Here is a 25,634-nt window from a genome sequence, read left to right as displayed (position 1 = left end):
AAAGACTGTTTAAATTACAGTACATCATTACTTACCAGGTATCATCTTTCCATACATGCCAATTACTTAACTGCCTGTTACACCAGTTTGCCAGATGCTGTCCCTATATCTCACTCTGTGAGGACAATAGCACTGTTTTGGAATTGAGTGCAGTTTTCACAGAATAACTAGAGGAGTAGTTCTTTGCCCATTGAAATTTACAAGCTTTGTTAGGCGAACAATAAGGAAAACAAACTGCTGGAATTCTGAAAGAAAAACCATGTTTTCTCTTTGTTTTGATCAATCTGTGCGCTCTGATGCTGTCCTAATATCCATTTTAGTGAAGAGTCTGCGCTTGTAATGTTAACCCAGGATAGCTAAAATTTGTGATTTACTAGCCAATTTTGCAACTTGTGGAAGCTTTAGTATTTAGGATTCACTTGGGAAATTTCAACATATAAATTGTAGGAACTCAGTAACGCATGAGTGTTAGCAGCAGTGTTAACCTGACTCCTTTTAATTACTGATGGGTGTACAGTTCTGTCTTTTAAAGAAACACTCATTGAAATGTTCAGAATTATTCTAAAATCTAGTGGCTCCGATGTTGGTCACCCAGTGACTGTTGTGGTATGTATGGCTTTATGCCTGCCACTTTCCTATGTTATGGGTTGAGTGGAACACCTTGCGGGTTAGCAGGAGTGCTGTGTTACTTGATACTGATTTTTGAAAAAAACAGCTTCTGTCCTAATGCCGAGGTCCAGTTCCTTGAGCTCTGTGATACCTTGCCCAAGTGGTCGTTCATTTTTGACCATGGTATCTGCACTGTTTGATCAAGACAGTTACTGTTGAGCCCAATTCAATGAATCATGGAGTAATACAGCACAGAAGAAGGCCATTTGACCCATTGTGCCTGTGCCAGATGTTTGAAAGAGCTAACCCATAATTAGTCCCACTATGCTGCTCTTTCCCCATAGCTCTGCAAATCTTTCCACTTGAAGTATTTAACCAATTCCCTAGCAGATGTTCACTGACATTTTCCAGGAGGAACCGCTGGACAGCACTGAATTGATGTAGGAAGGCTGGTAGCAAGGTGTTCTGGTGTTCTGGTTCCTACTCTTCCCCTCAACCAACATCATCAAAAAAAATCTTAACTGGTCAGTACCTCATTGCTATTTGTGGGATCTTATTCCGTGTAAAAAGAGGAAAGCAGCATTACACAGGATTATTGTATGTGAAACTCTTTCTGTGCCAAGAGTGACTCAAAGGGACAGGAGCAGCAATGTTAGCTGGGTGTCTGTCAGATTTCAGTGTTCACTTCCATTCACGTCTGATAATGAAGCAGCCATTGCGACCTAAAGCAGGACTAGGATAACGTCCATGCTTGTGCTGATGAGTGGCAGATAACATTCATGCTGGGTGATGGTCATTTTAAACAAGTCCAGGCATTTCACCTTGACCTTGGCGACACCGTTGCTTGGGGGGTCACTACCTAACCGACCAAAGTCTATCCACCATGTACAAGGGTAATGCCAGAAGTCTGATTGATTACTGACCACTTGCCTGGGATTGGGTGCAGCGCAATAGCACCCAAGCTCAACACTATTCAGTACAAAGTAGTTTGCATGATTTGTGCCCCTGTCACTGTAATTAGTAATGATCCCCTTTGCAATATGGCTGCATTATCTTCTGTCTACAAGATACACTGCAGCAACTTACAAAGGTTACTCTTGACAGCTTCTCTGTCCCCTGCAACCTCTATGCTGAGACAAACAAGAGCAACAATCGTGAGAACGCTATTGCCATCAAATACCCTTCCAATTTATACACCATGCTGATTTGTACATATGTTCCCCACTTCATTGCTGAGTCTGTATCCTGGAATTCCTGACTTAATACCATTGTGAGGGCATCATCATCCCAAGGACTGCAGCAATACATGAAGAAAGCCTACAACTACCTTCTCAACAACTAGGATTGGGCAATAAATGGAGCCTTTCCAAAGTCTCCCACTTCTCATTGCGTTCAGAATGGTTCTAATTTCCATCAGCCCAAACCTAGAAAGCATTAAATGCATGTTCAGCAATGGCAGAGGGCACTTTAGTACCTGTATTGTCATATGATGAGCTTTCAAATCACATCACTGCTCTGCTGCACTCTTCTCGTGCTCAGTATTGCTGTTCTCAATATGACAGAATAATAAGATTGACGAGAATGAGGGCGGCTTTCCAGTCTGTCCTAGCTCCTTCATCCAGAAAGAGCCTAGCGTCCCCCCCCCCATCATAGTATCCAGCTGTTCATCAGGTGCATGGCTAAGCACGTTAACAGGAGAAAGCTGATTTCAGGTCATATATGCTGCGCTTCCAGAATCCAAATTTAAAAGAACAATATTAGTAGTTCTAAGGCCTCACGTCCCAGAATTGGCCTCTTTTTGACTTCTTTCAATAATTTGTGTATTTACAAGATATTTTGCAGCATGATTGCAAAAGGTTATTCATATGCTATGGTCTTTATATAGCTTAATATTGACGTTTGTAAAAAGCTGGATGTCTTTTTTGCTTGATGAAGGAGTTACTCTGTATGTAATTCTGGCATGCCTTCCAGCTTGAGCTAATCCAGAACTCTGCTGCCTGTGTCCTAACTTGCACAAAGTCCTGTTCACTTATCACCTCTGTGCTCACTGACCTACATTGGCTTCTGGTCTGGCAATGCCTTGATTTTAAAATTATCATTCTGTTTTCAAATCCCTCCTATTTCTGTAATCTCCTCCATCTCTGCAACCCTCCGAGATCTCTAATTCTAATCTCTTACTTTTTTCATTGTTCCGCCATGGGCAGCCGTGCCTTCAGTTGCCTTGGCCCCAAGCTCTGAAATTCTTTCCCTAAAACGCAGTGGTTAGCACCGCAGCCTCACAGCTCCAGCGACCCGGGTTCAATTCCAGGTACTGCCTGTGTGGAGTTTGCAAGTTCTCCCTGTGTCTGCGTGGGTTTACTCCGGGTGCTCCGGTTTCCTCCCACATGCCAAAAGACTTGCAGGGTGATAGGTTAATTGGCCATTATAAATTGCCCCTAGTATAGGTAGGTGGTAGGGAAATATAGGGACAGGTGGGGATGTGGTAGGAATATGGAATTAGTATAAATGGGTGGTTGATGGACGGCACAGACTCGGTGGGCCGAAGGGCCTGTTTCAGTGCTGTAAACTAAACTAAACCCCTCAGCTGCTTCCTTTAAGACACCCCTTAAAGTCTATTTTGACTTAAGCTTTTGGTCCCCTGTCTTGATCTCCTTATGTAATCAGTATCAATTTTTTAAATTCTTTCTTTCATGGGATGTGGTTGTCACTGGCAAGGACAACACTTGCCCTTGAGAACTGAGTGGCTTGCTGGGCTACTTCAGAGGGCAGAGTCAATGGAAGGCCAGACCAGGTAAGGATGGAGGATTTTCTTCCCTAAAGGACATTAGTGAACCAGATGGGTTTTTATGACAATTGATTGTTTCAGGGCACCATTACTGAGACTAGCTTTCAATCCAGATTATTTTTTAATTTAGTAATTGGTTAAATTCCACCAGGTGGGATTTGAACCAGTATCCGAAGGGGCATTAGCCTGGACCTCTGGTAATGTCCAGTGACATTACCACTATGCCACCATCCCCCCCTAATTATTACCAATAAAGGCGAAGGGCCTTGGAGCAGGTTATGATGATAAAGGTGTGCTATATAAATGCAAATTATTGTCATGGCACATGGAGATAATTTTAGAACAAAATGTTAAGTATTTTGTCTGTTAAAGTACTGGCAGACTAGGTGTATCTTTGTATCATTCTCTGTTTCGATTTGATTTACAAGATCTGTAGCTTTTTTTTTGTCTCCATAATGATGGAAAGTTGGAATTGTGTTTCAGACTTATCCTCTGATTTTGGATGTTCTGTAAACCACAATTGAAGTTATCCAACCACCAGGCTTGCAGTATGAACATGTTTCCAAGTATGTATTGCTGAAATAAATACAAAATTCTGCAGAACATTTTTTGTTGAGTTCTAACCCCTGATCTTCATATTACTTTACATACGAACATAAGAATTAGGAGCAGGAGTAGGCTACTCGGCTCCTCGAGCCTGCTCCGCCATTCAATCAGATCATGGCTGATCTGATTGTAACCTTAAAGCCGCATTCCTGCCTGCCCCCGATAACCTTTCAGCCCCCTGATTATCAAGAATCTATCTACCTCTGCCTTAAAAATATTCAGAGACTCCGCTTCCACCATCTTTTGAGCAAGAGAGTTTCAAAGATTCACAACCCTCAGAGAGAAAATTTCTTTTCTGTCTTAAATGAGCGACCCCTTATTTTTAAACAGTGACCCCTAGTTCTTGGTTCTCTCATCCTTTCCACATCCTCCCTGTCAAGACCCCTCAGAATCTTGTGTTTCAATCAAGTCACTTCTTACTCTTCTAAACTTTACTATTAAATGACAGCATTATGACCATCCACTTTTCCCACTTATTCATAAGAACATAAGGAATAGGAGTAGACCATGCGCCCCTCGAGCCTGCTGTCCTTTTTTTTTTTAGAGATACAGCACTGAAACAGGCCCTTCGGCCCACCGAGTCTGTGCCAACCATCAACCACCCATATATACTAATCCTACACTAATCCCATATTCCTACCACATCCCCACCTGTCCCTATATTTCCCTACCACCTACCTATACTAGGGGCAATTTATAATGGCCAATTTACCTACCAACCTGCAAGTCTTTTGGCTTGTGGGAGGAAACCGGAGCACCCGGAGAAAACCCATGCAGACACAGGGAGAACTTGCAAACTCCACACAGGCAGTACCCAGAATTGAACCCGGGTCGCTGGAGCTGTGAGGCTGCAGTGCTAACCACTGCGCCACTGTGCCATCCTATTCATTATGTTCATGGCTGATCTTCTGCCTCAACTCCACTTGCCGGCCCTCTGTATCCATTGATTCCCTGAGAGACCAAAAATCTTTCTACCTCAATAAGCATCCGCCATCCCCTCGGGTAGAGAATTCCAAGATTTACAACCCTCTGTGTGAAGAAATTTCTCCTCATTTCAGTCCTAAATGATCGACACCTTATCCTGAGACTATGCCCTGCGCCCCATGTCCTAGATTCCCCAGCCAGGGGAAACAACCTCTCAGCAGTGTCTACCCTGTCAAGCTCCTCCAGAATCGTGTATGTTTCAATGAGATCACCTCTCATTCTTCTAAACTCCAGAGAGTATAGACTCAATTTACTCAGCCTCTCAACATAGGACAACCCCCTCATCCTAGGAACCAATCTAGTGAAGCTTTGCTGTACTGTCTCCAAGGCAAATATATCCTTCCTTGGATATGGAGCTCTGTACAATTGTAGCAAGACTTCCTTATTCTTGCAGCCCAATCCCATTGCAGTGAAGGCCAACATGCCATTTGCCTTCCTAATTGCTGTACCTGCATGCTAACTTTTTGTTCCTTGTATGAGTACACCCAAGTCTCTCTGAACATCAACATTTTAAAGTTTTGCTTCTCTTAAAATCTGTTTTTTATTCTTATAAAATTGAATAACCTCTGATTTCTCCACATTGTACTCCATTTGCCCACCTTACTGCCCACACGCTTAACCTGTCTCTGTATCTCTCTGCAGCCTCTTTCTGTCCTCACAGTTTACATTCCCACCTAGCTTTGTATTGCCAGCAAACATGGATACGTTACTGTCGGTCTCTTCGTCTAAGTCAGGGTTCTGAATCCTGCACCTCTGGAGCCGCATGCGGCGCTTTATCTCATTTGTGGCTCCCAGCCTTTTCCAGTTGGATCGCATTAATGTGAAAAATGTCTTTAAAAAAAGTCAAGGAAAGTAAGAGCCATGTTTTTACTGTTGGCTTAAAAGGCTAATCATTATGCTGCACTTTACAGATTCAAATGATTATTTTAATGAAAAACAACATTGTGCTTGAAATAAACCTGTTTGAGTGGTATAGTGACACCATGGTTATACATAATGCCTTTGGTTTGTGGAATAGGTTTCAACCATTCTTGTTTCTAATATAGTTAAGACAACAAATTATTCTGTGTGATTAGAAGCTTTTTTCTAATCATGAGAATCAATAGTCGAAAAAATTCTTAATTCGACGCATCTGAAGTTCGATTGTTTTAAAGTTGACTTTACTGACAAAATTATAGTTAAAAAAATGCACTTGTAGATCTTTTATAAAAAAACATAAAGACAATTTCAGTTTTATGTGCACATTTCTCATTGCTTTTTTATTCAAAGTAGAAACATGCTGTTTCATTTAATTAATATAGTTCATTTTTTATATTTTCTTTTGAACATTCTTATACATAATTCATGCAAGTTGACACATAAAACCTGAACATGCATATACCGGAGATATGAAGAAAAACATCAAAAAGACGCAAAAAATGCGTTCATTCAGAGTTGGGTCTATTTAATGTATTTTTTTCTCCTGATACATAAATTCATTACGTGTATTTTATTATATATGCAAATTATGCGTTCTACCAGAGACTCTTGGCAATTTGCCATGTATTTGGTTCAGAAATGCCGAATTTTCATCTTGCAGCTCCGAATAGTTTTTATTTTAGATTTTTTTTTAAAAGGCTCTTCCGGTTTAAAAAAAGGTCTGCTGATCCTTGGTCTAAGTCGCTGATATCGATTTGTAAATAGCTGAAGCCCCAGCACTGATCCTTGCGACACTTCAGTAGCCTGCCAACAAAGAATAAAGAACAAAGAACAGTACAGCACAGGAACAGGCCATTTGGCCCTCCAAGCCTGCGCCGATCTTGATGCCTGTCTAAACTAAAACCTTCTGCACTTCCGGGGACCGTATCCCTCTATTCCCATCCTATTCATGTATTTGTCAAGGTGCCTCTTAAACGTCGCTATCGTACCTGCTTCCATCACCTCCCCTGGCAGCAAGTTCCAGGCACTCACCACCCTCTGTGTAAAGAACTTGACTTGCAAATCCCCTCTAAACTTTGCCCCTCGCACCTTAAACCTATGTCCCCTAGTAACTGACTCTTCCACCCTGGGAAAAAGCTTCTGACTATCCACTCTGTCCATGCCACTCATACATTTGTAAACCTTTATCATGTTGCCCCTCCACCTCCGTCGTTCCAGTGAAACAATCCGAGTTTATACAACCTCTCCTCATAGCTAATGCCCTCCAGACCAGGCAACATCCTGGTGAACCTCTTCTATACCCTCTCCAAAGCCTCCACATCCTTCTGGTAGTGTGGCAACCAGAATTGCATGCGATATTCTGCCAACTTGAGAGTTTATGCCTATTCTCTACTTCCTGTCAATTAGCCAATCCTCCATTCAAGCTAATATATTACTGCCAACTCCATGAGCCCTTATTTTGCTTATTAACCTTTTGTGTGGCACCTTATCAAATGCTTTTTGGAAGTCCAAGTATACTGCATTTATTAGCTGCTCTTTACCTTACTAGTTACATCCTCAAAAAATTCTAATAAATTTGTCACATGATTTCCCTTTCGTAATGTATCTTTGAACATTTTGAGTCATTACTTTAAATGTTTCCCGCTGTTTATTTACTGCTGCACCTTTCAATTTATTTACCTAATCAGCCTTGAGCTCTGGGTTTTAGAACAGCTGGCACTGCGGTGCATTCGTGAAGATGAGAGCTATGTGGATAGCACATTTATAGATGTGGTCACCCCACAATTTAAGAGTATGCAGGGATAGGGAATGGGTGACCATCAGGCAGTCAAAAAGAATCCGGCAGGTATTGCAGGAGACACCTAAATGCAACTCACTGTCCAACAGGTATTCAGTTCTGAATACTGAGGAAGGTGATGCTTCAACTGGGGAGTGCAGCCAGAGCCAAGTCCATGGCATCATGGGTGGCTCAGCTGCACAGTGGGGTACAGGGAAGACTGGAAGAGCCATTGTGATAGATGATTCAATAGTCAGGGGAACAGACAGGTGTTTCTGAAGCTGCAGACCTGAATCCAGGATGGTCTGTTGCCTCCCTGGTGCCAGGGTCAAGGATGTCACTGAGCGGCTGCAGAGCATCCTGAAGGGAGAGGGTGAACAGCCAGCAGTTGTGGTCCATATTGGAGCCAACAATATAGTTAGAAAGAGGGATGTGGTCCTACAGTCAGAACTTGGGGAGCTAGGTAAGAAATTAGCAAGCAGGACCTCAAAGAAGTTATCTCTGGATTACTCCCAGTGCCACGCGCAGGTGAGTATAGAAATAGAAGGATAAGATAGATGAATGCGTGGCTGGAAAGATGGTGCAGGAGGGAGGGCTTTAGATTCCTGGGATATTGGGACCGGCTCTAGGGGAGATGGGACCTGTACAGGCTGGACGGGTTGCACCTGAACAGAGCCGGGACTGAGTTCCTTGCAGGACGTTTTGCCAGTGCTGTTGGGGAGGGTTTAAACTAGTTTGGCAGGGGGATGGGGACCTTGAGGGTAGCCTCAGCTGGGACAAAATCAGAAATGAAAATTGAAGGCAGAAAATTAATGGATGAGTCTGGAAGACAGAGGAAACAAAGATTAGAAAATTAAAAGAAAGTGTTTGGCAGTGCTCAAGGGTATCTATTTCAATGCAAGGAGTATAGCAAATAAAGTAGACGAGCTGAGAGCAAAGATAGACACGTGGCAGTATGATATGATATAGCTATTATAGAAACATGGCTTAAGGATGGACTGGAATGGCAGCTCAACGTTCCTAGTTACAAGGTTTTCAGACGCGATAGGGAGGGGGAGTGGCAATTTTGGTCAAGGAAATTACTACAGCTGTGAGGAGGGATGATATGTTGGAAGGTTCATCAAATGAGGCCGTATGGATTGAGCTAAGGAGCAAAAAAGGGGCAATCATACTGCTGGGAGTGTACGATAGACCCCCAAACAGTCAGAGGGAGGTAGAAGAGCAAATATGTAGGCAACTCTCTGAAAAGTGCAAGAACAACCAGGGGGCGTAGATTTAAGGTGAGGTTTAGAGTGGATTTGAGGAAAAAAATTTTCACCCAGAGGGTGGTTGGAATCTGGAACACACTGAAGAGGTGGTAGAGGCAGGAACCCTCACAACATTTCAGAAGTATTTAGATGAGCACTTGAAATGCCATAGCTTACAAGGCTATGGGCCAAGTGCTGGAAAATGGGATTAGAATAGTTTGGTGCTTGATGGCCGGCACAGACACGATGGGCCGAAGGGCCTGTTTCCGTGCTGTAAAGCTCTGTAATCCCCCTCCCTGATCTTTATACCTACATCGACCTTCTCCAAAGTGAACACAGATGAAAAGAAATCATTTTAAACCTCGCCTATGTCCTCCAGCTCCACACACACATTGCCACTTTGGTTCCTAATGGGCCCTACTCTTTCCCTGGTTATCCTCTTGCCCTTAATATACTTATAAAACGCCTTAGGATTTTCCTTTATCTTGCCCACCAGTGTTTTTTCATGTCCCCTCTTCACTCTCCTAATTACTTTAAGTACCCCCTACATTTTCTATGCTTCTCTAGTGCCCCTGCTGTTTTCAGCGCTCCAAATCTGCCATAAGCCTCCTTTTTTTCCCTTGATCCAATCCTCTATATCCCTTGACATCCAGGGTTCCCTGGATGTTGGACCTACCCTTCACCTTAACGTGTTGGCCCTGAACTCTCACTATTTCCTCTTTGAATGACTCCCACTGGTCTGATGTAGACTTTCCTGCAAGTAGCTGCTCCCAGTCCACTTTGGCCAGATCCTGTTTTATCATATTGAAATCGGCCTTCCCCCAGTTCAGTACCTTTATTTCCGGTTCATCTTTGTCCTTTTCCATAACTACCTTAAATCTTAGAGTTGTGGCCACTATCCCCGAAATGCTCCCTCACTGACACTTCTACCACTTGTCCAGCTTCATTCCCTAGGATTAGGTCCAGTACTGCCCCTTCTCTTGTAGGACTTTCTACTTACTGGCTCAAAACGCTCTCCTGTTTGCAGTTTAAGAATTCTGCCCCCTTTAAGCCTTTTACACTAAGACTATCCCAGTTGATATTGGGGAAGTTGAAATCCCCTACAATATTACCCTATTATTTTTACACCTCTCTGAGATTTGCCTAGATATCTCCTCGATTTCTGCCTGACTGTTCGGAGGCCTGTAGTATACTCCCAGCCATGTAAATGCCCCCTTTTTTTTCTTAAGTTCTATCCATTTGGCCTCATTTGAAGAACCTTCTAAGATATCATCCCTCCCTACTGCAGTAATTGACTCCTTGATCAACAGTGCAATGCCACTTCCTCTTTGACCCCTCTACTGTCTCGCCTGAAGATTCTATACCCTGGAATATTGAGTTGCCAGTCCTGCCCCTCCCTCAACCATCTCTGTGATAGCAACAATATCATAATCCCATGTGCTAATCAACACCCTCAATTCATCTGCCTTACTAGTAAGACTCCTTGCATTAAAATAGATGCAATCCAGCCTTGCATTTTTCACTTGTGCCTTAACAGGTCTATATTTGCACTGCCTTCCTGTCTGACTCAGTTTCTCTTCTATATTTGACTGTGCATCACCCCCGACTGTACCTCCACTCTGTATCCCATTCCCCTGCCAAATTAGTTTAAAACCCCCCCAGCAAGGATTTTGGTCCCGTTCCGGTTCAGGTGCAACCCGTACAACTTGTTTCGGTGCCACCTTTGCCAGGAACAGACTCAGTGATCCAGGAAACTAAAGCCCTCCCTCCTGCACCATCTCCTGAGCCACGCATTCATCTGCTCTATCTTCCTATTCCTATACTCACTGGCACATGGCACCGGGAGTAATCCAGAGATTACAACCTTTGAGGTCCTGCTTTTTAATCTGCTACCTAGCTTCCTAAATTCTTGTTGCAGGACCTCATCCCTCTTTCTACCTATGTCGTTGGTACCAACGTGTACCACGACCTCTGACTGTTCATTCTCCCCCTTCAGAATGTCTTGCAGCTGCTCCGTGACATCCTTAACCCGAGCACCAGGGAGGCAATGTACCATCCTGGAGTCACATTTACAGCCACAGAAACGCTTATCTGTACCCCTTATGATAGAATCCCCTATCAGTATAGCTCTTCCACTCCTTTTCTGCCCTCCTGTGCAGCTGAGCCACCCGTGGTGCCACGGACTTGGCTGTTGTTGCATTCCTCTGAGAAGCTATCTCCCCCAACAGTATCCAAAGTGGAAAATCTGTTAGGGAGATGGACCCAGGGGACACCTATCTGTCTAGTTCTTCTACTGTGCCTGGTGGTCACCCATTCCCTTTCTGCCTGAGCAGTCTTTACCTGCGGTGTGACCACCTCCCTGTACATGCTATCTGCGATGATCTCAGCCTCGCGGATGCTCCACAGTGTCTCCAGCCGCCGCTCCAGATCTGCAACGGGGATTTCGAGTAGCTGCAGCTGGAGACACTTCCTGCACACGTGTTCGCCCTGGACACGGGAAGTGTCCCTGACTTCCCACATTGCACAGGAGGAGCACTGCATGCTGCCAAGCTGCCCTGCCATGACCTACCCTTAATTTATTCCCATAAATTACCCAAAAATTAGATTACTTACACTAGGGACCTTGATTCCCGAAAAAAAAAAACTACCTACTATACAAAAAAAACTGTAGACCTTTCCCTTTACATTCAGTTATTTACTCAGCTATTTAGAGTTATTCCCTAACAGCAGTTACTCACCAACCAATCACCTTGTAGCTTTCCTGTGACATCACTGCTCACTTTGTTTTCAAACTCCGGTACGTCTGGACTCCTCTCCACTCCAGGAAGGTAAGTGACTGGGCTTCGATCCTCTGGCTCAATTTATCCTCTTCTCTCGCTCGGCGTTGTCCCAACAGGTCCGCTCCTCTCCGCTGCGCTCCTGGAAGGTAAGTGGAGCTTTCCCCTCATACCTACGTAATTGGCTTTGTTTAAGTTAAAGATTCTTGTTTTGGACTTTCACTCTCATATTTAATATGGAATTCAGTTGTATTATGATCACTTTTTCCCAGAGGATCTTTTTCTATGAAATTACTAATTAACCCTGCCCTGTTACACAATGCTAGATCTAAAATAGCTTTGTCCCTGATAATAAAATACTGCAGATGCTGGAAATCTGAAATAAAAACAGAAAATGCTGGAAATATGTAGCAGGTCTGGCAGCATCTGTGGAGAGAGAAACAGAATTAATGTTTAAGGTTGATGACACTTCATCAGAATCTGAAATGTTAACTCTGTTTCTGATGCTGCCAGAGCTGCTGGGCATTGTCCCTAGTTGGTTCCACAAAGAATTGTTCTAGGAAACTGTCGCGAAAGCATACTACAAACTCACCTTCCAGCCTATTTTTGCCAGTTTGATTTGTCTTATCTATATGAAGGTTAAAGCCCCCCAATGATTATTACATTGCCTTTGTTACAAACTCCAATTATTTCTTAATATTCTGTCCAACGGTATTACTACTGTGAGGGGCGGGGGTTATGAACTATTCCCACTAGTGTTTTCTGACCCTTGTTCCTAATCTCCACCCATACTGATTCTACTTCTTGATCATCTGAACCAAGATCCTTTCTCATTACTGTCCTTGTGTCATCCTTTATTATCAGGGCTACGTCTCCAATTCTGCTTCTCTTTTCATGTTCACTATGAATAGTGTGATATATCGATCAGTCAGTAATTTAGTTAGTTTATAGCAAACTGATGTTTTAAAGAGAATAAAGTTACATATCCTATATATAAATAATCACCTAGAAGTAGGATTTACTTGTCTTCCTGATCACCAATATTGGGTTGGGTAATTTCAAGAAATTGGTGAATTTTAAGAAGTATGTCTTAATGCAAGTTCTTTTCTTCACTGGAGACCAGGAATATAAATTAATGGAACTGATTTGAATTATTTGTATTTTTCAGTCAGATTACACTGTTGGATGTACCTTGGGTTGAATTTCTTGGCTACCTACATTCAGTTTATTCCTTTTGTAGCTGCTCTAAGACACCGTCCTCAGATCTGTGTTATTGATGGAACTGCTTTGGTGCTATTGTCTGAGCTCATTCAAACGGTTAAAAAAAGACTTGCATTTATATAGTGCCTTTCTTGACCACCGGACATCTCAATGTGCTTTACAACAATGAAGTACCTTTTGAAGTGTAGTGTAGTCATTGTTGTAATGTAGGAAATGAGGCAGCCTGTATGGGCACAGCAAACAAGTAAGAGGCGACTTGATTGAAACCTATAAGATCCTGAGGGGTCTTGACAGGGTGGATGTGGAAAGGATGTTTCCCCTTGTGGGAGAATCTAGAACTAGGGGTCACTGTTTAAAAATAAGGGGTCGTCCATTTAAGACAGAGATGAGGAGAAATTTTTTCTCTGAGGGTCTTGAGTCTTTGGAATTCTCTTCCTCAAAAGGCAGTGGAAGCAGAGTCTTTGAATATTTTTAAGGCAGAGGTAGATAGATTCTTGAGAAGCAAGGGGGTGAAAGGTTATCGGGGGTAGGTGGAAATGTGGTGTAATCAGTTCAGCCATGAACTTATTAAATGGCGAAGCAGGCTTGAGGGGCCGAGTGGCCTACTCCTGCTCCTAATTCGTATATTCCACAAACAGCAGTGTGATAATGACCAGATAATCTGTTTGTGATGTTGATTGAGAGGTAAATATTGACTAGGACACCGGGGACAACGCCCCTGCTCCTCTTTGCAGCAGTGCCACGGATCTTTCATGTCCAACTAAGCAAGCAGATGGGCTCTTTGTTTAACATCTAATTCAAAAGACGGCAACTCCAATTGTGCAGTGCTCCCTTGGTACTGCACTGGAGTGTCAGTCTTTATTCTTCTGCTTAAGCTCTGGAGTGGGACCAACTGAACCACAGCTGATATAGTGAAAATCTGAAATAGTGGGTTTAATTAAACCGTACAAGATGAAATATGTAACAAGCAAACTGGCTGTTCATTGTTTCTTTTTTAAAAAGTAGAAAGAAGAAAAGTTTCTGTGGTTACATTTCCTTGGGATAAGTACATCAAGCTAGAGTGTTTCAGATTTCCAGCATCTGTAGTATTTTGCTTTTTATGTTCTGTTTGATCGGAGATCATGCTGAAAAGGGCATAATCAGGACACTTGGTCTTTCCTGGGATTCAGTGTGACTTGAGAATGCAACAGTTGGATTTTTAAACTATTTGTCTTTGAGTATTAAATCAGCTCTATCTGTAGGCTTTGAATGTGGCATACTGCTAAGATTGTCAAAACTCAAATAAAAGAAGTTGGTGCTAGAAATTTGGAGTACTTCAATCAACATTGATGAAGGGTTAAACACAAAACATCACCTGTCTTTTTTCTCATTTTACAAGTGTTGATCGACCTGTATATTTCCATCATTTGTTTCTATTTTGGATTTTCCACATTTACTTTTCTGATTTCTCCCTTTAAATTGTTTACACCCTACTTTGGGATTTTGATGGAGATTTTCCAGTTTCACCCCATTTAATTAATTAAAGTTGCTATATAAATGCAAGTTGTTTTAAAAAATCTGCCAGGTTCTGACCAAAATAATAAGCAAATGATCTATTTTCAAACCTCTGCTTGATGCTGCTTATGAGAGACTTTGACTCAGTTTTTAAATCCTTTCCTTTTGGAAGTTTCCTTTACTCCTCTTGCCACCTCCCTTCAGTGTATTGGATCAAATGGGTATTAACCTGCACTGCTGTACCTGGTCCAGCTGTGTTATTGGAGGGGTGTTTATACTTTGATCAGAGTAACTAAACTCTATTCAACTTGCAGGTTATCAACTGTACAGTTGGAGGAAATGACATGTTTACAGTTAAATCAGTGCTCCGTATGGAACTTCCTGTAACCTCTTATACAATATTAATGTTTTGCTGCCTTAAAGCAGGTTAATGACCTATTGGGAATGCCACAGCACTGAGGTATTGAACTTGGCAGGTAGAAATTGTGTACGAAACTATATATTGCTCTGGACAGACACTAAAGGAAGAATTGGGTTGTTTTGTGCCTCCAGGCAATGGAAACGCTTAACTAACATTACGTAATGAGGGAGTGAGCCCTGACTTTTATTCTCAACCTCTCCCAGCCCAGAGATGCTAGAGCCAACTGTAGCACCCCTAAGGTCATGCCAACTAACTCAGTAAAGATCAGGTATTGAGCTTGGAATCTTCTGGTCTGTGTGACCTATTTACTTGCTGCCTTTACTGATGAGCCTTTGGGCAGCACGTGAGTTTTGTTTTGAAATGGGCTGAAATAGTGAGATATTATTGTTACAACCTATTGCAACTCATTTTTCTTCTCCCCTCCCATCCCGATATTATGATGTATTGATCTCCAAGGAAAGTAGCATTTGAACAAGTGCATTGAGGTGATTGGTGCCGCCTTCGAATTGCCCGATGAAATGAATCTGCACCTGTTGAGTTTCGTACTTGGCTGAAATGTGAAAGGATATAAAATACATACATTATCTAATGAAGGACTTTGCTTATCTCTGCTCATTAACCTCATCAGAAGTATGTACTTTTCGCATTTCACTTCTGTTTCTGGACACTATCACTTGGCTTCAGATGCTGGTTTTTAAAAAAAAAGTCAAATGTCACACTAGTGATCATAGTCATGCATGTTGAAGCATTAAATTGTGCCTGGTGTGAACACTAAAACCTTGTTGATGGGTGACTTAAGGGTCTGTTCATGTGTGTCATCTGTGTAAATGGGGTCAGTGGCAGACTGGGTTGATTTCCAGACCTGATGGTGTAATCCCCAGCACCTGTGTTTACAGGCCCTAACTGCATGTGTCAGACAGTAGTGGGTATAAGGGAGGGGAAAAATGTACATAATGCAAATTGTTTTCTCATCAATTGTGTCTCCTGGGGATAATGTGGAAAATATTTTTAATTGCTGCAAAATTAGCTAAAGTGTTTGTGTATATGTGTTCTGACATCACCATGCTAACAAATCACTTGGATGTCGGATTGGATTTTGGGGGTGCCAGTATGAATTGGCTGTCTAAACCTGGTGACCTCGGCAGCGCATCAGTGAGTTCCATTAGTGCCGTATGATTGCATTGTTAAACTTTGCTCGGACAAAAAAAAATCTTCCAGAATATAGTGCTGGTGACCTATTGGATTTAGTCACAGCAGGTTAGAGGTTGATGCTAGATCTTAGTGAATTACAAAACTGAAAGTGTTCAAAGGATGTGAATGTGATACATAACCAACCATTGCGCTGTCATGTAAAAGAAAAATGTACTCTCTGTCTCTGATCTTGCATGACAGAAGCATCAACTAGTTGTTTTTGCAGCTGAGTGAATATTTTCATTGGTGTTATTGGAAGTACCTGCCAAAATTAGCTGAAGTGTTTGTATGCATATGTACACTTGGGGGCAAAGGAGGGGACTAAAGGTATTTACTTAAAATGTATAATACAAAAACTGATTTGCAAGTATGTAGAATTGGAGTCTGGTTGAACAGTAGTAATGCATGAATTTTGCTGTGTCTCATAATTAAGGCTGAGTTTGCTCGAATCCACATTGAAACTTCAGTTGTACAGCTTATTCACATTTTGGTAAGAACAGACATACCTGTTACTCCATAAGTTTGGTCGTTGCAGCAATGTCTAAATTGTGTCACAAGTATCTAATCAGTGCTGGGGAATGTGGTGCATGAGCATGTGCCATCTAACAAATAGAATGAATGTGATTGTCTGTTATCACCTTTCTTTTCATATATTTTTATAAATGTTTGCTAAAAATTGCATATATAAATGAAAATTATTTCTAAAACCCATATTTTTCCCAAGTGACAGTATCGCATTCATGTACACTATAAAATATCAGGCATTGTTACTTGAGTTGTGCACACTCCTTTCATTGTAAAGGAACTTTGTGACTGAAATTGACGACTGCAAAACTGTTTCACCACCTTCTGTGTATAAGAGTAAAAATTCTAATGTCACAAAGGCCCATCCGAATAGGCCAGCAGTATGGATTGAACATTATGATGTATGGAGTCTGTCTTATTAAGTGATCCTTGCATTGTATTTAAAAGCTGAATTGCAATGGTGACTGTCCTGTAGGTGGAGCTTACCCATTTAGAAGCTGCACGCCTGGGGATTGCAGAATTTAAAACAGGCAATTCATTTTGTTGTATTCAAAATGGAATGAATTCAGTGTTGAAAAGTGGGTGCATGGTGTTATGTGCAATTCAGCCTCAAAATATGCTACATTGTAGTCACTCTGACAATTGACAGATGATCTAAGCAAATTATACACCTGTGGAAGGATTCAGATCCAAGGCAACAAGTTATTAATAAAATTAAGAGAAAGAAGATAAATCAATGGCACCCTTTTACTCAATGGAGAGATGTGGAATAAGTTATCAAGGAAATTCATTGAAGAGGGCAAGGTCAATAATTCAAGAGATAATTAAATATATTTTTGGAGAGGCGATATTGAGGGACATGGTCAGATGGTGGACAGGTAAGGTTTACTAATACAAACGCACAAGAATGATGGTCCATCGAGCCTGCCCCAAACATTCACAATGCCTTTAGGAACTTGATTACTGACATCCCTATGCACCAACAAGCATGTGATCTCCTGGGAGAGGCAAGAAAACAAAATCCCAGGGCTAATTTAGGGAGGAAAAATCTGCAAAATTCCTCTCTTTTTTCCCCCCCCCCCACACTAATCAAAATTAATCCAGAAGACCACATAGAGTCATAGAATGATTACAGCACTGAATGAAGCCATTCGACCCATTGTGTCCCTGCTAGCTTTCTGCAAGAGAGGCACTCTTTCTTACAGGGTGGCGCAGTGGTTAGCACCGCAGCCTCACCGTTCCAGCGACCCGGGTTCGGTTCTGGGTACTGCCTGTGTGGAGTTTGCAAGTTCTCCCTGTGACCGCGTGGGTTTCCTCTGGGTGCTCCAGTTTCCTCCCACATGCCAAAGACTTGCGGATTGATAGGTAAATTGGCCATTGTAAAAAAAATTGCCCCTAGTGTAGGTAGGTGGTAGGAGAATGGACTGAAGGTGGAGCTGAGAGGGAAAAATGGGATAAATCTCGGATTAGTATAAATGGGTGGTTGATGGTCGGCACGGAGTCGGTGGGCCGAAGGGCCTGTTTCTTTACGCAGAGGGTGGTGGGTGCCTGGAACGCGTTACCAGCGGAGGTGGTAGATGCGGGCACGATGGCGTCTTTTAAGATGTATCTAGACAGATACATGAATGGGCAGGAAGAAAAGAGATACAGAACCTTAGAAAATAGGCGACATGTTTAGAGAGAGGATCTGGATCGGCGCAGGCTTGGAGGGCCGAAGGGCCTGTTCCTGTGCTGTAATTATCTTCTTTTGTCCTTTGTTTCGGTGCTATATCTCTCTATGACAAGCTTAGTTAGTCCCACTCCCCTGCCTTTTCCCCGTAGTACTGCAATTTTTTATTATAATTATCCAATTCCCTTTTGAAAGCCACAATTGAATCTGCCTCCATCACAGTCTCAGGCAGTTCATTTGGGATCCTAAGCAGTCGCTGCATAAAAATATTTTTCCTTATGATACCTTTGGTTCGTTTGCCAATCGCCTTAAATCAGTGTCCTCTCGACTCTTCCACCAATGGGAACAGTTTCTCCCTAATGACTCTGTCTAGACCCCTCATGATTTTGAACACCTCTATCAAATCTCTTCTCGAGGGAGAACAGTCCCAGCTTCTCCAATCTGGCCATTGGTCAATTTCTGAACTATTTATTTACATATATATATATATATATATATCACACATTTATATAGCACCTTTCAGGTTATAAAACATCCCAGGGTGCTTCACAGGAGCATTATAAAACAAAGCATGATACCGAACCACAAAAGGAGGTATAAGGTCAGATGACCAAATGCTTGGTCAAAGTTGTAGATTTTAGGGAGTGTCTTCAAGGAGGAAAGCGAGGTGGAGAGGTGTAGGGAGGATATTCCAGAGCTTGGGGCTGAGGCAACTGAAGGTGCGGCCACCAGTAGTGGAGCGATTAAACCAGGGATGCACAAGAGGCCAAAAGCAGAGGCGTGCAGATATCTTTGGAGGGTTGTGGGGCTGGAGGAGATTATAGATAGGGAGGGGTGAGGTCATGGAGGGATTTGAAAACCAGATGAGAGTTTTAAAATCATGACGTTGCTTGACTGAGAGCCAGTGTAGGTCAGTGAGTACAGAGGTGATGGGGGAATTGGACTTAGTGCGAGTTAAGACACGGGCAATAGAGTTTTGGATGACCCAAGTTTACGGAGAGTAGAATATGGGAGACCAGCTAGGAGAGCATTGGAATAGTCAAGTCTAGAGGTAACAAAGGCATGGATGAGGGTTTCTACAGCACTGGAGCGGAGAGAGGAGTGTTTACGGGCTATGTTATGAAGTTGGAAATAGGCGATCTCAGTGATGGCACAAATATGAGATCGGGAGCTCATTTCACAATCAAATGTGACACCAAAGTTGCGAACAGACTGGCTTAATCTTAGATTGTTGCCAGGGACAGGGATGGAGTCGGTAGCTAAGGAACGGAGTTTGGAGTGTGGACCGAAAACAATAGCTTCAGTCTTCCCAATATTTAGCTGACCATCTTTTGGCATCTCATGCAAGTGGCTCTGTATGAGTCCACAGAAAAAAGATTGAATTTACTTGGCTGATCTCCATGGTTCAGCCAGCTACTGGATGAACTTGCTGAGCCATTGGTGGATATTTAAAGACAGGGCCGAGGATGCTGTTCCAGTGAACTTGTCTGTAAGTGACACACAAATGGAAGACTTTCCTGTTTGTTTTTAATGAGATGTTTACTGGTATAATCAAGGCATAGAACTATTACGATGTAGCCAGGACTTAATCTGATGTTTCCAAAAATACTTAGTTTAGTTTTGATGCTTACAGATCCCAGTGGCTATCTGTTCTGTTTGTGTAAGGCTCCACTGAAGTACAAATAGTGGTTGGGAATCAAGATGTGGCATTGTATTGTATACAACTTCAAAACTCATGTGAAACAGGAAATGGAGTGCGATTGGATTCTTTTTCTCTTCTGTCTGAATTTGTTTTTATTATTCACCTCAGCACATGGAAATCGCAGAATGGCATGGCTTCAACATTTTCTTTTTTCAGTCCTGATTTCTAAAATTACATGATTTAAATTATTTGTGGTTCCTATGCTTACCAGGAGAGATCTGCTTCAGGACAGTTTTGCATCTAAGTGTTTTTCTTATATTTTATCTTCCCTTTTATTCTTTTCTCCCTCCCAGCCCTCAACTTTTATATATCTCCTCCAGTTCCTCATTTCTGGCATCTCCTTTCTTCTGTGCCTCCTTATCTCGAGAGACCATGGATACGTGCCTGGAGGTGGTCAGTGGTTTGTGAAGCAGCGCCTGGAGTGGCTATAAAGGCCAATTCTAGAGTGACAGACTCTTCCACAGGTGCTGCAGAGAAATTTGTTTGTCGGGGCTGTTGCACAGTTGGCTCTCCCCTTGCGCCTCTGTCTTTTTTCCTGCCAACTACTAAGTCTCTACGACTCGCCGCATTTTAGCCCTGTCTTTATGGTTGCCCGCCAGCTCTGGCGAACGCTGGCAACTGACTCCCACGACTTGTGATCAGTGTCACAGGATTTCATGTCGCATTTGCAGACGTCTTTAAAGCGGAGACGTGGACGGCCGGTGGGTCTGATACCAGTGGCGAGCTCGCTGTACAATGTGTCTTTGGGGATCCTGCCATCTTCCATGCGGCTCACATGGCCAAGCCATCTCGAGCGCCGCTGACTCAGTAGTGTGTACAAGCTGGGGATGTTGGCCGCCTCGAGGACTTCTGTGTTGGAGATACGGTCCTGCCACCTGATGCCAAGTATTCTCCGGAGGCAGCGAAGATGGAATGAATTGAGACGTCGCTCTTGGCTGGCATACGTTGTCCAGGCCTCGCTGCCATAGAGCAAGGTACTGATGACACAGGCTTGATGCACTTGGACTTTTGTGTTCTGTGTCAGTGCGCCATTTTCCCACACTCTCTTGGCCAGTCTGGACATAGCAGTGGAAGCCTTATCCATGCGCTTGTTGATTCCTGCATCGAGAGACAGGTTACTGGTGATAGCCTAGGTAGGTGAACTCTTGAACCACTTCCAGAGTGTGGTCGCCAATATTGATGGATGGAGCATTTCTGACCTCCTGCCCCATGATGTTCGTTTTCTTGAGGCTGATGGTTAGGCCAAATTCATTGCAGGCAGCCACAAACCTGTCGATGAGACTCTGCAGGCACTCTTCAGTGTGAGATGTTAAAGCAGCATCATCAGCAAAGAGGAGTTCCCTGATGAGGACTTTCCGTACTTTGGACTTCGCTCTTAGACGGGCAAGGTTGAACAACCTGCCCCTTGATCTTGTGTGGAGGAAAATTCCTTCTTCAGAGCACTTGAACGCATGTGAAAGCAGCAGGGAGAAGAAAATCCCAAAAAGTGTGGGTGCGAGAACACAGCCCTGTTTCACGCCACTCAGGATAGGAAAGGGCTCTGATGAGGAGCGACCATGTTGAATTGTGCCTTTCATATTGTCATGGAATGAGGTGATAATACTTAGTAGCTTTGGTTGACATCCGATCTATTCTAGTAGTCTGAAGAGACCACGTCTGCTGACGAGGTCAAAGGCTTTGGTGAGATCAATGAAAGCAATTAGAGGGGCATCTGTTGTTCACGGCATTTCTCCTGTATCTGACGAAGGGCATCTACAAGTATATAAAAAGGAAGAGAGTAGCTAAAGTAAAATGGGCGGTGCAGTGATGCAGTGGTTAGCACCGCAGCCTCACAGCTGCAGCGACCCGGGATCAGTTATGGGTATTTCCTGTGCAGAGTTTGCAAGTTCTCCCTGTGACTGCGTGGGTTTCCGCCGGGTGCTCTGGTTTCCTCCCACAGCCAAAGACTTGCAGGTTGAAAGGTAAATTGGCCATTGTAAATTACCCCTAGTGTAGATAGGTGGTAGGAGAATGATGGGGATGTAGTAGGGAATATGGGATTAATGTAGGATTAGTATAAATGGGTGGTTGTTGGTCGGCACAGACTCGGTGGGCCGAAGGGCCTGTTTCAGTGCTGTATCTCTAAATAAAAATAAATAAGCGTTGGTCCCTTAGAGGATGAGACTGGGGAATTAATAATGGGAAACAAGGAAATGGCAGCGACTTTGAACAGTATTTTGTATCTGTCTTCATGAAAGAAGACAGAAATATCCCAAGAATAGTAGAAAATCAAGGGGGAAAAGGGAGGGAGGAACTTAAAATAATCGCAGCCAATAGACACGAAGTACTAGGAAAACTGAAAGGACAAAAGGCAGACAAGTCTCCTGGACCGGATGGCCTGCATCCCAGGCTCTTAAAAGAAGTGGCTGCAGCAATAATGGATGCATTAGTTGTAATTGTCCAAATTGCCTTGATTCTGGAAAGGTCCCAGCGGGTTAGAAAACCTCAAATGTAACATCTCTATTCAAGAAAGAAGGGAGACAGAAAGCAGGAAACTATAGGCCATTAGCCTAACATCTGTCATTGGGAAAATGCTGGAATCCATTATTAAGGATGTAGTAGGAGGACATTTAGAAAATCATAATACAATTAAGCAGAGTCAACATGGTTTTGAGAAAGGAAAATTGTGTTTGACATTTATTAGCGTTCTTTGAGGATGTAACAAGTCGGGTGGGTAAAGGGGAACCAGTAGATGTGTATTTGGATTTCCAAAAGGCATTCAATAAGTTGCCCCATAAAAAGTTACTACACAAGATAAGAGCTCATGCTGTCGGGGGTAGTATATTAGCATGGACAGAGGATTGGCTAACAGGAAACCGAGAGTTGGGATAAATGGGTCATTTTCTGGTTGGCGAACTGTATCTAGTGGAGTGCCACAAGGATCAGTGTTGGGGCCTCAACTGTTTACAATCTATATCAGTGACTTGGATGAAGGGACCAAGTGTGTTGTAGCCAAATTTGTGGATGGTACAAAGATAGATAGGAAAGCAAGTTGTGAGGAGGACAAAGAGTCTGCAAAGGAATATAGATAGGTTAAGTGAGTGGATAAAAATTTGGCAGATGTCGTGTAATGTGGGAAAATGTGAGGTTGTCCACTTTGGCGGGAAGAATAGAAAAGCAGAATATTATTTACATGGTGAGAGACTGCAGCATGCTGCGGTACAGAGGGATCTGGGTGTCCTTGCACATGAATCACAAAGTTAGCAAGGAGGTAGAGCAAGTAATTTTGAAGGCAAATAGAATGTTGTCCTTTTTTGCAAGGTTGATGGAGTAGGAAAGTTACTACAACTGGACAGGATGTTGAGACCGCGCCTGGAGTACTGCATCCAGTTGTGGTCTCCTTGCGTTGGAGGGTCTTCAGGGAAGGTTCACTAGGTTAATTTTGGGGATGAAGGGGTTTTATGAGGAAAGGTTGGGCCTATACTCATTGGAGTTTAGAATGAGAGGTGATCTTATTGAAGCATATATAATTGTGAGGTGGCTTGACAGGGTAGATGCTGAGAGGATGTTTGCCTCGTGGGGGAATTTAGAACCAGGGGGCACAGTTTGAGAATAAGGGGTCTCCCATTTGAGACAGAGCTGAGGAGGAACTTTTTTCAGAGGGTCATTAATTTTGGAATCCTCTACCCCAGAGAGCAGTGGAGGCTGGGATATTGAATATATTCAAGGCTGAGTTAGACAGAGTTTTGATCTACAATGGAGTCGAGGATTATTTGGGGGGGGTGGTGGGGGCGGTTGGTGGCGGAGGGTAATGGACAGGAAAATGGAGTTAAAGCCAAAATCAGATCAGCCATGATCTTACTGAATGGCGGAGCAGGCTCAAGGGGTGGAATGGCCTACTCCTATGTATTATGAACTTATTTAATCGCAACACTTCCAAGTTCCCTTCGAAGTGACACTATTCCATTTTGGACCGACACAGTGAACATCGTGGGTCAATTTTCTTGGAATTCTCCACTGAAAACCATCGTGGGAGTACCTTTACTACAAGGTCTGCAGTAGTTCAATATTAAGGCCCACAGAGAAAGTAAATGAACAATAAATGTGATCTTACCACGTCCTGAGAACAAATATTTAAAAAAAAAAAACGAATCCTGATGTTGGAGGCGAAGAGCATAAGTATCTGAAACGAAATGGCATTGAAGGAAAATAAGTTATTTTCCACGGAGATCAAGGAGGCCGTATTGGATCCACCGTGTCAAGAAAACCCCCATGCCAAATGAGATATTAGTTTCATCGGTTGGAAGCTTACATTAGACTTTTAATGGGAAAAAAATCCGACAGTAACTTTAAAAAAAAACTAGCAGCCACGATGGCCACAGCAATTTGCGTCTGAAACACCTTTTCATATTTAAAACATCCAGCCGGAGCCAGAGGTTTGAGCAACATGGACCCAGAAAAATGGCTTGCTGCAAGTGATTGAATTACCGAAAATAGCTTCATTAGCGCAGCAGTCAAGGCAATCCTAACATATTGACTTTGGAAGAGCAAACCCCCTTCAAGTGTAAATTGGCATCCTGGGGCACGTGCAAGCAATTCCTAATCTCTCCTTCTCCCCGTCTTCCTCCCTCCCCCTCTCCCTCTCTCTCTCTCTCTCTCCCCCTCTCTCTCTCCCCCTCTCTCTCTCCCCCTCTCTCTCTCCCCCTCTCTCTCTCCCCCTCTCTCTCTCCCCCTCTCTCTCTCCCCCTCTCTCTCTCCCCCTCTCTCTCTCCCCCTCTCTCTCTCCCCCTCTCTCTCTCCCCCTCTCTCTCTCCCCCTCTCTCTCTCCCCCTCTCTCTCTCCCCCTCTCTCTCTCCCCCTCTCTCTCTCCCCCTCTCTCTCTCCCCCTCTCTCTCTCCCCCTCTCTCTCTCCCCCTCTCTCTCTCCCCCTCTCTCTCTCCCCCCCTCGCTCTCCCCCCCTCGCTCTCCCCCCCTCTCTCTCTCCCCCTCTCTCTCTCCCCCTCTCTCTCTCCCCCTCTCTCTCTCCCCCTCTCTCTCTCCCCCTCTCTCTCTCCCCCTCTCTCTCTCCCCCTCTCTCTCTCCCCCTCTCCCTCTCCCCCTCTCTCTCCCTCTCCCCCTCTCTCCGCCTCTCCCCCTCTCTCCGCCTCTCCCCCTCTCTCCGCCTCTCCCCCTCTCTCCCCCTCTCTCCGCCTCTCCCCCTCTCTCCGCCTCTCCCCCTCTCTCCGCCTCTCCCCCTCTCTCCGCCTCTCCCCCTCTCTCCGCCTCTCCCCCTCTCTCCGCCTCTCCCCCTCTCTCCGCCTCTCCCCCTCTCTCCGCCTCTCCCCCTCTCTCCGCCTCTCCCCCTCTCTCCGCCTCTCCCCCTCTCTCCGCCTCTCCCCTCTCTCCGCCTCTCCCCCTCTCTCCGCCTCTCCCCCTCTCTCCGCCTCTCCCCCTCTCTCCGCCTCTCCCCCTCTCTCCGCCTCTCCCCTCTCTCCGCCTCTCCCCCTCTCTCCCCCTCTCTCCCCTCTCTCCGCCTCTCCCCCTCTCTCCCCCTCTCCCCCTCTCTCCCCCTCTCTCCCCCTCTCCCCCTCTCTCCCCCTCTCCCCCTCTCCCCCTCTCCCCCCCTCTCCCCTCTCCCCCTCTCCCCCTCTCCCCCTCTCCCCCTCTCTCCCCCTCTCCGCCTCTCTCCCCCTCTCCGCCTCTCCCCCCCTCTCCCCCTCTCCGCCCCTCTCCCCCTCTCCGCCCCTCTA

General features: G+C 44.1%; 1 protein-coding gene across 13 annotated transcripts in view; it reads left to right on the top strand.

The window, feature by feature from the left end:
- Nucleotides 1–25,634, top strand: part of LOC137353490 (RNA binding protein fox-1 homolog 2-like) — a 342,023-nt gene that overhangs the window by 25,824 nt on the left and 290,565 nt on the right. The window lies entirely within an intron of this gene.

The sequence above is a fragment of the Heterodontus francisci genome, chromosome 41 (assembly GCF_036365525.1).
Source record: "Heterodontus francisci isolate sHetFra1 chromosome 41, sHetFra1.hap1, whole genome shotgun sequence".
Classification (NCBI taxonomy): domain Eukaryota; kingdom Metazoa; phylum Chordata; class Chondrichthyes; order Heterodontiformes; family Heterodontidae; genus Heterodontus; species Heterodontus francisci.
Note: the sequence above shows the minus strand (reverse complement) of the source record. Positions and strands in the feature narration are given on the sequence as shown.